General features: G+C 28.1%; 1 pseudogene across 1 annotated transcript; it reads right to left on the bottom strand.

Moving 5' to 3' along the window:
* Positions 1–8,427: 8,427 nt before the first annotated feature.
* Positions 8,428–11,838, bottom strand: LOC120078376 (cyclin-A3-1-like; annotated as a pseudogene). The gene is made up of 8 exons (XR_016529747.1): positions 11,430–11,838; positions 10,430–10,674; positions 10,267–10,342; positions 9,844–9,917; positions 9,714–9,747; positions 9,484–9,633; positions 9,213–9,347; positions 8,428–8,755 (listed from the first exon to the last, which is right to left on the bottom strand). The product of XR_016529747.1 is annotated as a cyclin-A3-1-like (transcript).
* Between the last annotated feature and the right edge of the window lie 6,687 nt (positions 11,839–18,525).

Raw genomic sequence — 18,525 nt, 5'->3', positions numbered from 1 at the left:
TGAAAGGTCATCGCGTTGTTGACTGGTTATATCCAATGGACACAGAAATATATTTGTAGTGTGAAGAGTGCAACTGTTGGTCTTTAATGGAGTGTCCGAAAGTTAATGAATGTTGAATAATTTAATTAAAAAGTTTAATTAATTATTCAAGTATCGTTGGAGCTTCAATCTATAGGTCCATGAGGTTCCCTCTATAGCTCAACGAGATTAAATGGGAATCAATTTGGATTAATTTGAATTATTCAAATTAATTTAGGGAATCAATTATATATGATATAATTAATTTAATTTAATTATATGATATAATTTCTATAATATATTTGATACATTATAATATAAAGTTTATTTAAGAGGAAATAAATATTTGAATATGATTCAAATATTAATTATGTGAACTGAATACATATAATTAAATCTAGTATAAATGGGATTTATATTAAATACCATGCATTTATGAGAGAATGAAAACTATAGGTTATATTGTATTGGATACAATTTTAAACTATAGGTTATATGTTATATTTGATATAACGTATAGTTTAATATATATTATATGATAAAGTGGTTATCATATAAATATATATATTAATGTTTTATTAAAATAAATTTTCTTTTATTTATGTTAAATTTTTGAAAAATTATTTTAGGAGGGAGTTATAACTTTCGCCCCCTTTTTCTCTCTATTACATGAAAGTGGGAGAGTGCAAATGGTTACCATAATCTTCTTCTCCATTTGAGTTTTATAGAGAACTCTCTCTGAAATATTTTCTCTGAGAAAAGTTCTCAGGTTCTCACCCTCCTTCCTCTAAAAAATAATTCTCTTTCCCTCTCCAAAAATCACAGAGCCCACAAACTTCTGTGATTCTTATCCCAGAGAACACAGAAGACTCTAATTGGTGGTGTCCAAATTAGAATTTCGAGTTTGTGACCATTTTGGTTTATGTTTTTTTTTTTTTTTATCACGATTGTTCTAGATCGAAAAGGATTTCATGTGAAGAAAAAGATCTTCAAGGGTTAGCTCCTCTTTATCTCTCTTTTCTCTTTTTCATTAAGCATGTTGTAAAATTTTGCATAATGTTTCTGTTCAATTCTGTAAAAGTTGGGATTTGTGTATGATCCCCGCTTCCACTCATGAACCTTAACCGGTTCCTTTAATCCATATACTTATAGACCATTTTGTCTATATACTAAAACTTGATCCTCTTTTATGCCTCTACATAAAGTTTAAGTATTCATGTTATAACCATGGGTTCATTAGTTTATTGGATTTAAGCCTTTATAAATGCAATTTACAAATTCAATAACAATTTTATTGAAAAAAAAACTTCAATAACATCTTTATTGTGAAGAATATGTTTCATGTTTACAAAATACGAGTTTTAGGACATTTTTCAATGTTATGTCCTAAAACTCTTGGTTTGTAAAAAATAGACATACTCTATTTTACAATAAAGTTATTAAGGTTTATTTAATAAAGATGTTATTGAATATGTGAATTGCACTTAAAACCCCAAATCCAATAAACTAAGAACCTTTGGCTATAGCATGAATACTCAAACTATATGTGGAGACACAAAAGGGTATCAAGTTCGAGTAAATAGCCAAAACGGTCTATAGTATAAGGATAAGGTTGGGTACCTTATCCTGGGGATACTATGGATGCAGCTCACTTTATATTTGATACAAACGATGTGATCCTGAATCGTTCATGTGAAGACATGCGAGTGGAGGCGTCCTATGCAATAAGTTTGCATAAGACCGGACCGCGAAATAGTCACTTTTACTTTATAACGTCGTTTACTGTTAAGATTGACTATTTCAATACAATGACTTAGGTAACTTGATCTTAATCCTGAGCTAACTATGAACTCTTGTTTATTCGGGAATATCCTTTAATCTGCATGGATGGGAATGGTCCGAGTTTACTGACTCAATAAGCCCCTCATTTTAGGGATAAGACTGGATAAATAGCTGGGGACATAGTCTTGCGAATCCTCTCCTACTCGATTCTAGGGATAGTAGATAGATTGTTCTCTTAAGTACTGATTCTGGGTCTTGAACAAGGGGTCCCACTCTGTCATTTGTCAAAGAGGGACTCAGTTTGGTGGTTTAACTACAAATCAATCGTTCATTAGAGGATCAGTGGGACTTAAGGAACAAGATGTAATTACAGAGGTAAAATGGTAATTTTGACACAGTTGTAGTTGTGAACAACCTGTGAAGGATCGACTTACTAATCATGGTTATATCAAGTGCACAGAAATATATCTACAGTGAGGAAAATGTAGCTACTAGGCTATAGTGGAGTGCCCTTGTAGTTAACGAATGTTGGTTAGCTAGGTTAAAGGGTTTAGCTGGTTAATCTCGGATTGTTGGAGCTCATGATCTGTAAGTCTTTTAGGTCTCCCTGCTAGCTCATATCGGACTAAACCTTAGAACAATGTGATGAGAGAATTTGAACTGTTCAAATTCGGCGTAGGAAGTAAGCATTAATTATATTTGATATACTTAACATCTTGGAGAGTTAGAAATATTTAAATGTGATTTAAATATTGTACACGTGAATAGGGATTCATGTTCAGGATTGATGTTATTGATTAACTTAATATTTGATGTTAAATTAATATTATTAATTAAATTGTTTAATTAATTATTTAAAATTAATTGTTTAATTTAATATTTGATATTAAATTAATATTAATTAATTAAAGTGTTTAATTAATTATTAAAATTTTTATTTAAAATTAATTTGAAAATTAGTTATATTTTGTTTTGAATTAATTATTTGAATTAACTCAATTTTTGAATTTAGGAAATTCAATTGTTAGTGGGTTTTTCCTACATTTTGGGATTGCTTAACACCTCAAAGTTCCACTATTTTGGTTTTAATTTGCTGTCAATTGAAGGTGAATTGATGGTGCATGAATTCTTCATTAAATGGAAGAAATTTTTGCTGAAGTAGGTTGAAAATTCTGAGCTTTTGAAGCTAAATTTTACCACTTAAAATAATACATCCGACTCTCTCAAACTCAACTTTTCCTTCAAAATTTGTCACAAATTGGATCCCACAATCCATTCTAAGGCGGGAGAATAGCGGAGAAGACTTACTCTTAAATCCATTCTAAGGCGGGAGAATTGGATCCCACAATCCATTCGAAAACAATCAAAGGACAACTTCAATTTCAAGCTACATCAAGGTTTGCTCTTAAAACTCTGTTTTTTCAAGTTTGAGCTTTCATGATTTAAATTAATGAAATTAGAGTGCTTAAGATTCTAATTGCTTCCACTTGCATGTTTCTAACTTCATCAATAAGCAAACTACAGCAATCGTCTCAGTAGGATACAACGACTAACTCTGATAGAACTGCAATCTTGAAATACCCAGATCTAATAGGACTCTTGGATAATTGCTCTCAACTTAACTCAAGAACAAAGGAAAGAAAGAAAGAAATGAGAGAATTATTCAATTTGGAATGGGACTACAAATGAAGAACTAAGTTGCTATTTATAGGCTAGCAACATAGCAACTCTCCAAAATACAAAATAAAATCAGATAAGTACAAAAATTGAAACATTTGTCAAATTTAACTCAATTGAGTTGTTACTTGATAAAAATCAAACATAACTCATTCAAATTGAAGAAACTACAAATTTAACTTTCATACATATTAAATTTGTGCATAAAACATCATTTTAATTTGAAGTTTCTATCCAATTTGAAAGATTATAAACAATAAATTTAATCTACATAATCAAATTCATTTTATGTTTCAAATTTTCGCTAAACTTTCACTTTTTTTTACTATATACATCTAACAATGTCGTATCAAATTATAAATGAAAATAGTAGATAGCACTACAAATTTGTATCAAATTATAAATGAAAATAATAGATAGCACTACAAAATTTTCTTTGCAACAAGTCTCCTAATTGTAAACCAAAAAAGAAAAAACGCAGTGTAGACCAAAGGGATTTCCAAGTGGCTAATTCATAATGCTTTTGTTGTCTTTTCAAATTGCAAAATATTTACTTGTTTCTTTTATGCACACCTCACGACAACAAAGATATGAATAACAATGCACTTTCTTTCTTTCTTTTTTTCCTTTTTTTTTTTTTTACATTTTTTTATCTTTATAATTAGATTAAGATGAGAAGTGCAGTTTAATAAAGTTGCTAACTTGGAAAAATGGTACAAAAGGCCGTTTTGTAGGGATGCAAATGAAATTTGACTTAGAATTTAAAAAATCTCGAAAAATAGGTTTTTGCTTATGTTCGTTGCGTGTGAAATTATCTTTTTGACCTCAAAATGTGGACGAGACTTGTTGTTCCACGAATTTTCGTTTCTTACTCTCCCTCATTCTTCTCACTTTGGGTTTCCTTTTTTTTACCTTTTTTGCATTTCTTCTGCATCGTCTATTTCTTTTATTTATTTATTTTTTGTGGTTTCTTCTTTTGTCTTCCTCCTTTCTCCGTTTCTTTTTTTCGAAGTTTTCTTCGTTTCTTTTGCTTTTTTCCTCATAAGAATCGAAATCTTGAAACAAGAAACTAGAGACTAAGGAGGAGGAAGAAAGAGAGGAAGAAGTTAGAGGAATAATTCAAACGAAGGGAAAAATCAAGAAAAAAGTTACAGTTGTGTCTGATAATGAATGACAAAAAGAAGGAGAGGAAGTGACGAGAATTCATTTGAGCGACAGGCCCTCGCACGTGATCTGGGAAAAGTCATTTTTTTTTAGCAAATTTGAATATTGAACCAAATTTTGTTTGGATTCTTAAAAGGGATCAATCATACAATTTTTCCTGTGAACTTAAGTAGAATATATTAGTGCAAACTTGCTAAGTTAATTTCTCTTCGAAATTAACTTTGCCTGTAGTCTGACACGTTAAGAGCTCAACACAGTGAAATATCGACATGTCGCTTAAATTATGATAAAAAGATAAATTTTATTTATTAGAAGATTGAGATTTAATGTAAAATATGATTTAGTAGTTTTATTTGATTTAATTAATTTTTTATCACTAGAGTCTGATTTCATTAGTTCTAAAACTAACAAAATTAAATATCAAATAAAATTATAAATCTAGAGTAATTAGATTGGGAAGAATGATTTGTAATTTTACTAGATTATTACGATCCGTTTGGTAATCGTTTGTGCCTCGTTTGGTAACTATTTTTGTTTTTTGTTTTTAGTTTTTGAAATTTAAGTCTCTCCATTTTTTATAATGATTTGTATCTTTTTAAGTACGATGGTTCAATTTTTAGCCTAAACCATTAGTAAATAGTAGATAAGAAAGGAAGAAATTTAGATGTAGAAGTAGTGTTTATAGGCTTAATTTTCAATAACAAAAACAAAGAGCCAAATGATTACCAAACAGGACCTTGGTTCTTGGATTTTTTTTTCTTTAAATTAAGTCTATAAACACTACTCCGATCTCTAGATTTCTTCTTTTGTTATCTTGCTTTTACCGATGGTTTAAAAAATCAAGCCAAAATTTGAAAACTAAAAAAGTAACATTTAAAAACTTGTTTTTTGCTTTTGAAATTTGGATAAGAATTCAATCATTGTGTTCAATAAAAATGCAAATTATTGTAAGAAATGGGGAAGAAATAGACTTGATTTTCAAAAACCAAAAACAAAAAACGAATTGATTATCTAATAGGACCTCCAAAATGGAAAATTTAACATCTATTAGCAAACATAAAATTGAAAGTTAAATAATCTACTAGCTGAATGAATGAAATTCTTTTACGGAAGCGCGTAAATGTCGTGCAATTAAAACAACGAAAATGCAGAGAAATTCATATAGAATTACATAGGATAAACATTGTTAAATAACTATAAGCATGCTTTCTAATTGAGAGAAAATGAAGAAGAAATTACATACCCTTGAAGAATTTTCTTCTTCACGTAAATCCTCTCCAAAAGTCATGACGATACGAACTCTTCTGCACGTACACTGAAAATCAACCCAACGAACACCACCACTCAGAACCTCTGCTATTCTCAGGACAAGAGAATAAGGAAGTGTGGTCTCCTTGTTTCGTTGTTGGGAGAAAGATAAAGTCGGCTAGATTGAGAGAGAGTGAGAGAGTTCTTTGGAGAGAGTTCTTTTGTGTAAAAAATTTCGCATATCACACATTCCTTTAAGTCTATTCGCATTAGACTTATCAAAAAGGAGGGAGAGAGGAGTTCTATAACTCCCTCTGTACATGCAAGAAATAACTCCCCATAGGAGAAAGTTATTTTATGATTATATTAATACTATTATTATTAAAATTATATTAATAATATCAATAATATAAGATATGGTTGATTAATTAACCATTAATTAATGAACCATATATGATGCATCTCAATCATGTAAAAATGCAACTCTCCTTTATAACCTATAGTTTTAATAAGAATCTTATTCACATTAAATTTAACATATAGTATTTATATGAATCTTATTCTCCCATATATTATATAGTTTTAATAATAAATCATATACTATAATGTATAATATAATCATATTAATATAATTAACACCTTTAATTTCCAAAATAATTTCAACAATTTAAATTATTCCAAAAACAATTATTCTTTGTTTTATCCTTTGTGAGTTAGCAAGGGACCTTATAGTCCTACAAATTAGAAGTTCCAATGATAGGAGATTAATAATTAAACTCGAGATCGATAGTTGTATTCTTCGCATTGTGGATATATTTTTGTGTCCATGGATAAAACACAAACTGCTCATAACTACAGCTGGGTCAGATTACCGTTTCGCCCTTGTAGTTACATAACTCCTAAGTACTACAAATTAGACCCATGTGAGGGTAGCTGTGTTCCCAAATCCCTATTCGTATATGTGTTCCCAACTCCCTACTTGTACGAATCCCAAAATGGTAGATATATATCCCAAAATGGTAGACATATTAAGTCGGCTACTCGGACGAAACCCAAAATGGTAGGCATAATAAGTCGGCAAAACTGACCACTCTCACCCAACTTAAAGGATCCGGAGGTAAGTCTCTTCAAGTAACTATGTTATAGATAGAAACTATGTGTTATAAATAGAAACTAACTAATCATTTTGTTAGTTTATTGGATTGGCTTAATGTAAACTAAATGTCGAATAAAATATTTTATTAAACCTACGAGATTTAGGGTATTAACTCCAACACTAACTATAGTTTAAAGTTGGTTAAAAACCACTTTTAGTACCTTAACTTTCACCAAAATAACAATATAGTCCCTAAATTTTTGTTGATATCGATATAGTCCCTATATTTTCAAATTTATAACATTTTAATCCTTGAACTTTAATAACTAACAATTTAGTCCCTATAGTTTACCATTTGAAAAAAAAAAATAGTCCTTATTGAAAAATATGCTTAAAATTTAATGAAATTTCTACCACATGTAGATCGTTAAATTGATCGAAAACCAAATCCAAATTTTTTATAAACTATATATAATGAGTTGTTACATAATATAATTCCAACTTAATTTAAAGATATAGGTTTTTCATAAGAGCAATGAATAAGTGCAATCTTAATCCCCATACTCTTCCTTCACCTACCCACAAGAGAAAAAAACATTTTTAATCATTTTCTTTAAAGAAAAAAGAAAAGAAACAAAAATGTCAAGTATGGTACTTTTTATTGGATATAACATAAGATCATACAATAAATGAGTACAAGCCAACTACACCCAAGTATTTTCCTTTTCATGTTGAGGACTAAATTGTTACAATTTTCAAAATATAGATATTAGATTGTTATTTAGTAAAATTTGGAAACTATATTGTTATAAATTTAAAAGTATAAAGACTAAATCATTGCCAACTAAAGTTCAAGAACTAAATTGTTGTTTTAATAAAAGTTTAGAGATCAAAAATGATTTTTAATCTTTGAAATTTAAAAACCTAATGGATCTAAAATTGAAAGACACTTTATTAGACACTCTTAAAAATTAAAATGAATTACACCCCAAATAGTTAAAGAACAATTTAAAATACACTTGTCTCTATGCATCCCACTCTCATCACAACACAAAAGAAATTAAAATATATAAAAAGAGATGTAAAAGAATTTGTGATGTGATAAACTATGATTAAACAATTTATTGAAATAAGCAAACAATGATGTAACCTTATTTTTTTAGTTAAGTGTGTTTTTATATCACATTATTCCTCATCAAAGTCCACACATCTACATCCAATGAAAAGTGATTTTTTTCCTCAATAAAATTTCTAGTAAAAATTACCGCTTTCATTCATAATTGGACATATTTGATGATGTATTAATTTATTATTCATTTATTTCATCAACCCACCTAATAGTATCAAGAAAAAAAATTATCCATAATAATGTAGCAGTAGAAATTTCCCCTCTTTACCTTGAATACAAATGTATGATTTATACAATTCTTGGAGATAGAAACTAAAAGAAAAGAAAGGGGGGAGTAAAGCCTTCATTATGATTCAATTGCATTCTTACAATGAAGAAAAGAGGCTACAATGAAGAGAGAGAGAGAAACCAAAAGAACAAAAAAAATATCTTTTATGATCTATCTAACAAGTACCTAGTTCTTATTATTTGTGCATGGTTACTGTGCATGTTATGCTAGCAAAGGGAAGAGAAAAGGGTTTGAGCTTCAAAGCATCAAAGAATTAAGTTCTTAAGAACCTGCTGAATGATTGCTGATCAATGTCCTCAAAATAACATGCAGGAATTTCTGAGGGAGAAGATAACTTGGCCACACACTTGAACTGAAAAATGAAAATGTTTATCATTAAATATGATTTGAACACTATTGAAAATGAAAACTTTCGTGAAGCGTAAATACTCATAACATTTTCTAAACTTCAATTTTTGTTCCATTTATATTAAATCATCGATTAACCCAAAAACTTAAACTTTAATTTCATTTATGTTAAATGACCAATTAACCCAAAAGTCTAAGTTGATGATAAATGTAAATTTAAGATTACATAACACCTAACAATTTATGTAAACTAGAAAGAGTTTTGGATTCATTATTGATATCCATATCAAATTGTCAATATAATTTAGAGCTTCACTTAATAGGGTATGAGGTTTAACTTTTAAAATATTTAATTTTAAAAATAAGTCAATTTCTATATTCGTTTCAATTTCCTTTTAGTATCTACGTCACAATTCAAAAGTTTTAATTAAAATAACTAATGAAATATGTAGGCACGTTACCTTATGCTGCTTGTACTTGTCTCTGATTGCTAGTAAAGAGCTTCCTTTTCTATTTAATTGTAAGTCATGAATGGCAAGAATGCATTCCTTTAGTTCAGATGGCCTGAAACCGGAGTAATGTTGTAGTACTGAACACTGCAAAATGTGGTGAAGCAACAAAGCTTGTTAATTATCGCTTGAAACACCGATAACATTTTAATGGAGTTAACAAGAACATTATCAAAATATATTATGGATTAGTTATTAAAAGAGAAGCAAACATATCACTTACCCAAGGATGTTTCTCTGGTTGGATTGTGAATCTAGAAAGAAAAATGGCTGATGCTGCGACTTTTGAAGGTAAGAATTGCATACAAAGGTAATCTAACAAACTTAGCTCCGCAAGATAACAACTCAACAACTCAAATTCCAAATCCGGAGCCTGCTGATAGAGGTAAGTTTTTAGAATCAATAATGAAAGGCGGAAGAATAAAAATGGAAAAAATGTGAATGGGGGCTAACCTTCCAATTTTCTAGAGCAACTTTTGTAAATATTCTGTAAGATGGCGACAATGAGTTAATTCATTATTGGGAAAATAAGAATATGGGGTTTGTAGGAACTGAATACACGATAATTGAAAAGCATTCTTGCCTGAGGAAAACTTTTATCGTGGGGGCGCCTTCACAGGTCAAGAATGTGCGTACTTCTCTCTCCATATTTAGTACCTGCATATTAAACAAGACCAGATAAAATCCTTAATCAGTTGCGCCATGGAATTAGTATCTTTTCGAAAAAGGGTTATTCAAATGGATTGAAGTTGATGTCTCAATTTTCTAAAATGTTGGTAGGACAAAATATAGATGGCAGTAACTATGTTTTGAAAAACAATCATGAATAACAGAAAACAAAATGGACATAAATACTAGCAATGATATTTATATCTCATAAACCATATGGAGATTTTCTTCCTTTTGTTGCAATTATGTAAGGGAAAACGAGAATGCAAGATGTTTGTAGCGTCAAAACATTGGAAGAGAAAGCAATGCTTAAGCATGAAAAGGACTAATTGAGCACCTGTTCTCTGGTATATGTATTATCTGTTATATAGCAGAAGTCTTCAACATGTGGAGGACTGATCTCCTCATGCTTCCTGCAGCACCAATCAATATAGCAATGAGATCTTAAAACTAAAACCATAAATATTACCAAATAAAACAAGTGGGATCTTGGTAAATACGATGCAATTAGCATGCAGCAAACACCAAGAAGTTGTAGCTTGCTTCTGTCAATAGCATGCCAGGATAAGTATCTGTCAATATGTGATATGGTGAGATATAGGGTGTCTGATACAAGCTTGTATTCCTCAGCAACCTCTACTAACCAATCCACTAGAATTTCTCGCATACGAGTGAAAGTTAAACTGGAATCGCTATTGTGAGCCTTTTCAATGTTGTTGGGCAGTAACTTCATGTGTAATTCCATCTGGTTCACGCAAGGAAATAACTGGTTGGATCAAACTCGTTAAAGTTGAACTATTAAAGTTGAAGATCATTATTTTGATAAAATCATGGGAATGAGAGTGGCGTTGGTTTGCTTGAACGAGTTGAAAAATGGGGAAACTAGCAGGCAGGAATTCGAACTTAAACACTTTACTTGTATAAATAGTTGTGTGTATAAATACATTTTAGAAAAATGTTCTAATCCGAAGAAATAAATTGAGCAATAGAAATATCAATCCATATCCAAACAAAATTATTCGAGAGAGAACCTCCCCTGCGTTGTGATAAATTCCTCCTAGACAAATCTCAGAAGCAACAATCGTAGATAAATTAAACAAATATAAGAAACAGAAACTTCAAATTTTCTATAATTAATATAATCGTAAACAAACAAGATGACGATGAAACTATTAAATTGCACGAAGAAAATATATCGCAATAGCAGTTCCTATAACCACTTCACTACACACAATATCTCGATCTCCGAAACCTTGTTAAACCGATATCTAAAACCAAGCCAGAGAAAAGACATCGCAATGTTCAGTTCTTATAAGTACTTCACCACGCACAGTATCTCAACCACATAGAACTTGCCAAACTAATACCTAAAACCAAGATAGAGTAAAGGAATCGCAATCCTCAGTTCTTTTAGCAACTTCACTGTACACAATATCTCGATGACAGGGAACTAACAAAACCGATATCTAAAAAACAAGACACATAAGCCGAAATCCATACCTCCAGAGATCGAAGATGGCTATAGATGCTAAATGCAGAGCCAGATTTCTCTGAACAATCAACAGACATTCCTTCAGGGAGTTCCTCCTTGTCCAGATCCTTATCCGTCATCTCCTGATCAGAAAAGGAGCACTGGCTCGAACTGAAGATCAATGAGTTAGTAATCTCGCCAAGCACGGGTCTCTTGTTGGCAGTGGCCTGTTGCAAAGAGTGCTCCTCCGACTCGCGCTTCTTCGACGCTCGGACGGATGGCTTGTGGTACTCCGCCGAGTCCATGGGAGACGGAAAGAATCCGATTCCGAAAGGCGGATAGATAATGTGGAAGTCGCAAAGTTTGCCGGAGAAGGCAAACGGAGGAGGAGGAGAATCTTGGAGAATCCATTGGTGAAAGAATGGAGTTGGTGGTGAAATAGAGAGGAAGAGGAGGGAGAAATGCCGCCATTTTCATGAATTTCAAATCTTAGCGGCCGCCTCGCGGTTGGCGATCGTCGCGAAAATTTAGATTAAAGTGCGCCATATCATTTTTATTATTATTTTTTAAGCTTCAATAAATAGTTTTATTTCAAAAAGCAGATTTTCAAAAATTAAAAAATAAGTAAAATTATTCACACAAACCAACAAATTTTAATATCTTCCTAAAAATTAAAAAATAAGTAAAATTATTCTTTAATAGTCCATGATAGAGACTGACAGAAGTATGTGTATAAAAATGGATAAAAGTATATTCTATCAATGATATAAATTGATTATCATTAGTCTATCAATATTTTTTTTTACTATTTTTTATAAATAATTTGACATTTTTCTATTTGTGAAATTTTAAATAAAATAATCACATAAACCGATAATAAAGTTTATTTTGTCTAATAATCTATTTGATTTTCGTTTAAGTACTGATTAAAAAAATCTTATTGAAAAATATTAAATTACACATTTAATCTATAAAACTTTTATATTTGTGCTTAATAGGTGCATACAAATTTAATGAAATTTTCGTTCAATCGATAATTTAACCTTTTTACAATTTCAAATACGTCCTTAAAGTTAGGTATGATCTATATTTATTCTACATTTCAATTATCTATTATTTACTACTATATATCAAAAATTTAAAATTTGATATCTATTCAGAACTTTTGGTTTTTATTTTTAAAAGTTGTAACCACTTTGATTTATCCTCGATTTTAATATCTTGATTTTTATTTATCATTGTATTTTTTTTTATCATTTTCAGATTTGCTTTTTTATCTACCAATTCAAAAGAAACCTTTTATTTTCGTTTTTAAATTTTGTAACCGTCTTGATTTATCTTGATATTTTATTTATTGTTGTATTTTTTATCATTTTCATACTTGTTGTTTTAATCTAACATCACATTAACTCATTCAAAATATTTTATTAAAAAAATATTTAAAATCTAAAGCACGAGAGACATAAATACTTCTAATTATACAAAAAACAATACTATACATACATGTAAACTTAAGTATTGACTTTTTTCTTTTAATTTTTATATGCTTTCAATTGCGTAAATGGGATATGTTGCGTTTTTTTTTCCTAATTTAAGGCAACCTACAACCTATTTTATAAAGGATACAAACAAAACCAAATAAAAACATAAAAAAAAAAAATTTAAAATAATTAAAAAAAAAAACTTAACTAAATCTTCATTATTATCTTCTCTCTATCCAACTTCATTTTTCACTCTTCGTCTTCTACTTCATTCTCAATTGTGATATTGTCGGATTTTTTTCAAGTTTTTACTTATTTCTTGAATCTACTTTAATCTAACTTAAAATAAGTATTATAACAATTAATTGGACATTAGATACATATATATATAGTATATCCGTATCTTAATTTTTAAGAAATCGACATATCATCATCATATCCATATTCGTGTGTGCTTGTTAGTCTAAAGCTAAATTAAACTCTAGTTTTCCATTTGGTTTTTTTTTTTTTTTTGTGTAGAATTCTTTTTAATCTTCATGCAGATGTTTTTTTTTTTTTGTTAAAATCAACATCATTCTACGTTTTTGCACCTTTTTTCTTCTGTTTCAGCTACTATTTTTTTTCCCCGAAGTATTCATCACCTTCAATTTTTATTATTTTTCAACTTTTTTTTATTATTAAAATATGTGTGTACATTTTATATTTTTATTTTATAAAATAAAAAATATTCGAACCACGGGTTTTTAACTAAGAAGTGTTATTACGATTTTTTTTTTTAAAAAAAAAAACATTTTTGGTTTGAAATTAAAAAGATATATCATTGATTATTGCAATTTTCTGTTTAAAAATATGTATTATCGAATCATTCAAATACCCAAAAATAATATTCTTGGTTAATAGAGGATTATCACTGTATTAAAAGAAAATAAGAAAAAATATTTTTTATTTAAATTAAAGTTTAAAATTGAGATGATAATCAATCATCTCGATCAAAATAACAATTTAATTTTTTAACAGCAACGTGATTTTTTAATTGATAAAATTTTGATTGAAATTAAAATTCGAAAATAAGAGGATATTCAAATGAAGAATTATTTTTACTGAGATATTATCACGAAATTGTAAAAAAGAATGGTACAATTAAAAAGATAATCAAGTCCTCCAAACCAAAATTTTAAAAGTATTTTATTTATTTTTTTCAACTTTGACTATCACGAAATATAAGACAATATTTTATTTATTTAAATTAAAATCTGTAATCAGGAAAATAATCAAATCATTCATAAATTAAACAAATAACCAAACAGAGGATTAGCACGAAATTTAACACCTTTAAATTAGATTTAAAAAATAATTTTGGTCCTTAAATTTCATAAAAGTAACAATTTAGTTCCTACCTTGTATTTTCAATTTTGTAACAATTTAATGCATGAATTTTAGTATGTAACAATTTAGTTTTTGTAGTTTCAAATTTGTAACAATTTAGTCTATAATGTAAAAAAATTATAAAAATTTGATGTCAATTTTTAATATCTTATGATATAGATTTTATATTTTATGAAAATACTGAGTCTATAATTACTTTGGCGATTCATTTATGTAAAAAATCTCATTAAAGCTTAACAATAATTTATATAATAAAAACTAAATTATTATAAATTTAAAAGTATAAAGACTAATTGTAAATAGTAAAATTCGGGAACTAGATTGTTACACATTGATGTTTAACTTTAAATTATTTGGATATTATTTCGGCCTTAATAAGATACATATATTTTTTCTGCACAAATCCAACTTCAATTCACAGTTACACACGTTAGAATATCAAAATCTCCACCACTCATTAAGAACTCCAAGCATAATTCTTCATTTTTCATATGTGCAGGACCCTTACCTTCAATTTTTATATTTACATTATATTTTTAATATTATAAAATACGAGAAACTTATGATTTGCGTTTTTGCTCTTTTTATTCCATGGTTATATATGAATATATAAAGTGATTTAGAGTTATAAATATTAAATATTTCAAAATAAAATCATCATTATATATTTTAACATCGTTTGTAACCACCTTGGTTGGTTAGATTTTTATTTATCATCACGTTAAAATTTAGTCACATCAAAACGATATACTTAATTTATATTTCAATTTGAGAGTATATTAGTAACTACGTCGTTTCCAAAAAAAAAATAAAAATAATATTAAAAAGAAATATTTTGAATTTTGTATACTAACCATAAATCTTTGCACATATTTAATACTCGTGTTTTACCTCGGGCAAATCACATGTATTTTAATTATATATATATATATATATATATATATTAATGATTTGGATAAAATATTATCTAATAGTTTTATTTTAAAAATTAGTTAGGATTATTTTTTTATGTTCTTATAATATATTACTGTTGAATTGTTAACATATTACGGTTGAAATGAATATAATCTTAATCTAGCTAACTAATTTACTAGTAATTTTTCAAATAACCAGTTTTATTTCATAGAAATATATTTATTGTTTAAATTTAAAGTAAAAAATTAATATTTATAGTAATATACATTTTTGTTTAAATTACTCTATTACACGTGATATCACATGAATATAATCTTATTCTAACTAATATACTAATAATTTTTTAAATAACTAGTTTTATTTCATAGAAATATATTTATTGTTTAAATTTAAAGTAAAAAATTAATATTTATAATAATACACATTTTTATTTAAACTACTCTATTACAAGTGATATATTTTTACTTATGTTCTCTTATAACGAGAAACTATATTTTTATTTACTATAAATCACGATATATTATAAAATTGATAAACAGCTTTTTATTATCAAAAATACCAGAAACCTAATTCTACAGAGAAAAGAAATCCACTTTTACTCTCGTTGATGACTCAAATTGAAGAACACCAATTTTTCTTGAATTTCACGAATACCACCAATTGAAAATTTGTTGGCTTTTTTGTTCTTAATCTCAAATTAATTAATTAATATTTTAATGATAACAAACTTTCTTTTGCTTATTAATGATTTGAGTGTTTTGAAGTGTCCATTGCTCAAAACAACAAAATCAGACCTCAAACGAAAAAAATATAATCGAAACAAACTTAATGGAAAAATTCCGAGTTGATGACATGGCAGGATTTTTCTCATCAAAGTGAACCAATTGAAACGTACTACTTGCAACAATGGAGAAGTGACACATGGTGAGTTTTTTATGTTCGGATTGGTTTTAAAAAGAAAATAAATTTAATATTATTTTATGTTCATGTCTAACCGCTAGTTTTGGATACTTTTTGTTGGGTTTTAAAATAAATAATTTTAAAAGATATATTATTATATTATTTTTTTGTTGGTATCTAACGGTTAGTTGAATTTAAATTTTCACCGTTCAATTTTCTTTTATCAACATCCAATAGCCTAAATTAAATTTGAATTTCACCATCCTCCTCTATTTAAATACATGTTATTCTCCAAACTAATAGAAAAATTTTACATTATTTTTCTATCCTCCATAACTCAAAGCCACCATTGTTATTCTCTTCAAGTTTCAATTTTCTTATTTTCATTTAATTCTTGAGAGAGATTATGTATTGTGATGATTGATTTGTTGTGAGAAAAAAGCTTGTACATCTACTATTCAAGAGAGTTTTTCTCATATTATTCTTAATTTCCAAATTCATTTCAAGGGATGCTATTATCCCTAAAAATAATGGTTGTAACGGTATGATCCTCAACTGTGGAAATGATCGGGTTCGTTCTTGCTTCGAAAAAAAGAACATCCTAGCGGTTCGACTCTAAGCCTTGGAAAGAGTGTAGTGACATACTCAAGAGGAGCTTGAGAAATGGATGTAGGTCGGTTGTGCTGAACCACTATACAATTTCCAGTGTCAATTTCTCTATCTTTCACCTATTTAATTTTGTAATTAATCTATTCTTAAATTTTATTGCTTGAAATTATTTGCAATTTCTGTTCTTGAATTGAATTGCTTATATTTTGGTTGGTATTTCTTAAATTTATATATCATTGACCAATCCTTTTATTAGATTTTAAAATTGTGCTTTAAAGTGTGAAGTTTAATTTTTTGTTTAATTAAAGTGAAATCATTATTTTTTGTTTAAATTACTTATTATTTAAAATTGTCTTAATTTACTTGATTAGACCCACATTAGTAACAAGTTTTCATTAGTTTTAATAAATCCTATTCACCCCTCTAAGTTGTCATTCCAATCCAATCGAAACCACCCCTATTATTTGAGAATGTTGATATTCGTCCGTGGGAACTAATCTCAAAATGGGAAAAGAAAAAGAGAATTTTTGGAGAAAAAATTTTCACACAACCCTTCTATAAAAACCTTCGTTCTTCAAGAAAAAAAATCTTTTTTTTAATAATTATTTTTCAGGTTTTTTTAACTAATGGAGAGAGGAAACATTTCAAATAACTCCCCTAGGTGAGTGTTATTTGATTTAATAAAACCAAAAAATTAATTTAATTTAAAATAATTATTAATTAATTAAATCTAATTTAATTAATAATTTCATTAAATCATTTAAAATGAAACATTTCTCACATAGCTTATAGTTTTAATTCAACTAATTCAATTCAATTCAATTAAATCAAATCAAATTAATTACCAAATTAAATATCAAATATTTAATTTAGCCTACATTTGAATCATATTAAATTGTATTTCTCTCATAACCTATAGTCTTATTGTGCATATAATATGGGTTAATTTTAACTTATAGTTTTAATATGAATCAAATTCATGTTAAACGAATATTTAATTTTTCCATAAATTAATTTTAAATCATATCCAAAATTAAATTTATACTATAAAGTTTAATTAAAATATAAACTTTATATTATAATGTATCATTATACATTATACTATTTCTCTAAGTGAATTTGAATATTCCAAACTCTATTCGAGATATAATTACCTCAATTCTCTTTACGAGCTAGGAAGGATATCTCATGGATCTACATATCAGAAGTTCCAAATTCTTCATTGTTTCAGTATTTTTTTTCTTATGTTAAATTTGTTATGGTGTGTTTGGAATACATTTTCAAGTATTTAATTTAAAAAATAAGTCATGTGTTTAATTTGTTATGGTGCGTTTGGAATGTAATTCTGGATGAAATTGGAGTGTTTGACAACCACTCTAAACCCTAAACCCTAAAACCAAACACTATCTAATTAATTAAAAGATTGTTTGAATGGTATATATTTCAATTTAAGTTTTGTTAAAATAATTAGTGCAAATATCAATTAATACCTTTAAATATTGGGTAATTTAAACTCTGAGCTTTCATAAGTGTATCAATTTGCACCCTCCCCAAATTTCATTCCACCAATATCATATGTACATAATCATTCATGCATTACTTGTAAGAGTGTAATAATATGTAGCGGAAGTATCAAGGATCCATAAGCATTCAATTTCACTGATTTTGGCAGAAACTAAAGCATGGTCATCTAAATAAGAGAGTTTTAGATCATACCTTTGAAGAACTCTTCAAGATCTTGATCAAACAGCAACAGTCTTCTCCAAAGATTACCATGAATCATCTCAAGATCTTCCCCACTATCCTCTTGGAGCTTTAGACCGAGTTGTGGGAC

Source organism: Benincasa hispida, chromosome 5 (assembly GCF_027475165.1).
Source record: "Benincasa hispida cultivar pf3 chromosome 5, pf3_genome.v1.1, whole genome shotgun sequence".
Classification (NCBI taxonomy): Eukaryota; Viridiplantae; Streptophyta; class Magnoliopsida; order Cucurbitales; family Cucurbitaceae; genus Benincasa; species Benincasa hispida.
Note: the sequence above shows the minus strand (reverse complement) of the source record. Positions and strands in the feature narration are given on the sequence as shown.